General features: G+C 46.1%; 1 pseudogene; it reads left to right on the top strand.

Annotated features, from left to right (window-relative positions):
- Positions 1-1586: 1586 nt before the first annotated feature.
- Positions 1587-2195, top strand: LOC102811653 (annotated as a pseudogene).
- Positions 2196-3956: the final 1761 nt, after the last annotated feature.

The following is a 3956-nucleotide window of genomic DNA, read 5'->3' as shown; positions in this document are numbered from 1 at the left end:
ATTCCTTCTGGTTTTGTTTTTCGTTTTTTTGGATGTGCACCAAAACACTCAGGAATATACAATAATCAAACAGCCAAAGGGCACACCCTGCCCCCAGGCTGCCAGCACACATCCCCTCTCCCTCTATGAGTTTAGAATCTTCACTCCATCTCTCCATGTCATAAATGATCAATTCTTGATTTAAGTGGATGTGACTAAGAATTTGATCATTTCTATTACATAGAATTGAAAACATGATTGCTAAACAAGGTAGTGACTTCCAAGCTTTTTGACCACGACCCACAGTGAGAAATATGTTTACATGTGATGAGTTCTAAAATATTTTGTTCTATCCTATTTCATTTTTTTAAATTCAAGTCATGAGCCCCTAAAGTGATTTCAAACTCCTGAGTAGATCATGACTCACACTTTGGAGAACAACTTAAGTCACAAGGACCATCAGCTATAGGGATATAATAGAAAGCATAAGGAACAAGTAGGAAAATTTGGAAAACCGTTTTGTATCTTTGTTAGGACCCAAGAAGACTTGGTCATTATGATGTAGGAGAGAAAATGATCGGAAAAGAGCAGGTTACAATGAAATGAAAGTAGAATTAATAAAGAATATTTGTGAGGAAAATAAAAGTACAAGACTATAGGGTGAATATGATGATTGTGAAGCTGGGCCACAGAGTACTTCAAACTTAAGACTGTTACCAAGAAAGGAGCTCTGGTAGCATACTGATTACAAGTCCGGCTGCCAACCTCAAGGTCAACAGTTCAAAACCACCAGCCATTCCATGGGAGAAAGATGAAGCTTTCTGCTCCCGTAAAGATTTATTGCCTCGGAAACCCTATAAAGGGTCTCTATGAGTCAGAACTGACTCCACTGCATATTGCCAAGTACGAAACCCAGGCACTGAAACAAGCAGTCACTAAAGACACCACATTTCAAGACTCAGATTGCAATATCCATGAAGCTTCACCCAACCACTGTTCATTCAACAGATGTGGATCGAGATCCTGATCTCCAGCAGGCTTTCTGCTAAGGCCCGTGATAAAATAGGGACCGGTAGACATAGTGCCTGCCTTCCTCTTGGGTCCCTTCTCTGCTCTGACCCTAAGTCCACAATGGCACCATTAACATTCCATTGTCTGTAGCTGTTACTAAATCTGCTCAACAGAAATGGGGGGCTCAGTAAGGACAGGATGGTGACTTGCTCATCTCTGTATTCCTAGACTCTGGTCCCGAAAGATATGTGGGTAAGTGAAACATTGCCAGGTTGGCTGCCAGCAGAGGTTCAGCACCAGCTGCCCTAGAAGCATCTGCTCTTGATTTTCTGTCCACACCTCCTAAGGCCTTGTCAGAGTCCAAAGTCCACTGTTCTTACAGATGTGTAATTACCTGATATTTTCTTTTCACTTTTTTTTTTTCATTTCCTTAACTCAAAAACAATTTTAGTGTGCTCTGACCACTCCTCATGGCAGCTGCGGCTGGCAATGCTGTGGGGCAGTCACTGAGCTGCCAGCCTGGCTGGTGTGACAAGCCCATCTTTCCCTCTGTACCCCTGATGCTGTGCAGTGCTGAGCCGGCCCCAGCAGGCAGGATGGGAAAATATTTCCTGGGCCAGAGCGAGCTCGGGAGTCCCTGGGACCACCTTCTGGCAGCAATATCCGAACCCCTACAGTAAACATGTCTTGATGGAGGACACAGGGCACCAGGAGGTGACCTCTAACCAGAAACTCCTGTCCAGGTGACTCCTAACCAAGACCAACAGGATGCCCTGCTCTGCAGAGCGACTGTTTTCCTGCCAAGGCTGGTCACTCGGTGTACATCCTGGAGGACTCTATTGTGGACCCACAGAATCAGACTGTGAGCACTGTCACCTGGAACATCAACCAGGTGGTGGAGGAACACTGTGTTTACTATGTGAACTCCGATAAGTGGCTGGACCGAAATCCGCCGGCAAGCTTTATTTGGCATCTCCAGAGCTGTCCAGGAATTTGGTTGGCCCGTTTAAAAGCAACGTGATCAAGCCTATGAAGGGTTTTGAAAAATCTTGGCAAAGCTGCAAGGTAGTGCCCCTTCCAAAACACTTGTTGAAACCGCCAAGGAAGCCAAGGAAAAGGCAACGGAAACGGCCTTGGCAGCGACAGAAAAGACCAAGGACCTTGCCAACAAGGCAGTCACCAAGCAGTGGCAGCAGTTTGTGTAGCCCTTCCCAGCACCACCGCCGCCCCCCACCAGACAATCCAGCCAAACCCCTCAGACCTATTCCCAATGCACTTGCTTATTAAAAATCAACATCCAGCCCTATCTACTGTCTGTGGGAGGGAGTAGAGTAGGGACCCGTTTGACATCTACAGGACACCAAGCTCGTTCCTCATGTCCTGCATACTTACCCACTGGACACCTGAGACACAGAGAGGTGCCCAGGTGAAGTGGTGTAAACACTGGCCTGTAAGCTCCACAGAGCAGGGGTCTGATGTATCCCAAGTAGCTGAAACAACTGCTAGCATATAGTAGGCACTCAATAAATATTTGTTGAATAAAAAAATAAATAAAAAAGCAATTTCAACAATTTATTTTGGTAACTTTTTTCCTAACTTAAAAAGTAGCCCAAATCTATTCACATATTAAAAAAAAGTCTAAAAAAACAGTATCACACTTGTAAGAGATCTTTCCTCAAATCACTCACCTAGTAGTGGGCAGGGACGTTTTCCTCATAGGCATACCTATCTCAAGCCCTTGGAACAATGTCTGGCAAAGAGTCAAAATATTAAATATTTGTTGAGTAAATCGTGTTGCCAAGAGCCCCAGCCACAGTTGTGGATATGGCCGCTATGTATCGGTGGCCTGTGGCCTGCTGGCAGCTCTGGAATCTGCAGGTATAATAGGTGCATCTTCTTTGTGTGTGTGGTGGTGGTGGTACAGTTTCCATGCCCTTGAGTCTCTGGAGGCCACAGAGACTTTCTCTGTGCCTAGTAGGTCTTTGTTTTCTGGAGTTTTCCATGCTGTGATGCTATACCAGGTGCCCTCAGGAATGGAGAGAAAACCACACCCTCCCTTTTATCATAAAGAAGCAAAGCTGGTGACCTTGTCTACCAATGACTTGGTTTTAGGGGAACTTCTTATGCTTTTAATATTTTGGTTGGATTTCAACGTTTTGTGATGGTGGCTTTAACTGTAGGCAGCACTAGGGCCTTCCCACTGCTCATTTAACTGTAGTTTCAGATAAATAAGTAATTTACTCTTCTGCACTTCCATGACGCAAAAAAGATTGTTCTGGGAGAAAGGTCAATAAGAAGGCCTACAGACAGCAAGATGAGCACACCTCTGCCTTCGTACTATGGTTACCATGTGGCCAAATGGTCAGAATCTCTGATTTTCCATTATCAGGTTTCCTGGCCTAATCTGTGTGCACACCCCCTCCCCACTAGTGGTGGGGTTGAGTGGGAACCACATCCCTAAGTAGGAACTTTTGTAGGAGTTGGATTCTCTCACCTGGATGGGAGAGGCTCGTCCTCGAAATTGTCCTCTGACTCAGAGAGAGGGCAAAAGGTGTCAGATGGGGTCCTACGAAGGGACCAGCATTAGCGGCCACCCTTGCCAATTCTTCCTACTACCAAAGTACTGAGAAAGTCCAATTAACCCTCAGACGGTTGCTCAGTGAAACTGAAGTCAATGGCAGTGCACTGTGCAGCTGAGGAGTGGGGACGTCCAGACAGCAGACTCGTCTTCTGCTGATGGAGCTGTGTACTCAGGCCAGGCCTCCCTTCCTCATGTGGATGGTGCCCCCAGCCGAGCCTGCCTGTGGCACACCATGCTCTTGCTATTCCTCAAGTGCTTCCCACTTCTTCCTTCTCAAAGAACTCTTTGTCCTAATGTTTGCCTGGCCTCCACTTATTCACAGGCTCCAGGGGAGGTGAGTGCCATTTTCAGCCCCAGCAGATGAATCTTGACTGATTCAAACAGT

Source organism: Chrysochloris asiatica, unplaced genomic scaffold (assembly GCF_000296735.1).
Source record: "Chrysochloris asiatica unplaced genomic scaffold, ChrAsi1.0 scaffold00001, whole genome shotgun sequence".
In the NCBI taxonomy this organism is placed as follows: Eukaryota; Metazoa; Chordata; class Mammalia; order Afrosoricida; family Chrysochloridae; genus Chrysochloris; species Chrysochloris asiatica.
Note: the sequence above shows the minus strand (reverse complement) of the source record. Positions and strands in the feature narration are given on the sequence as shown.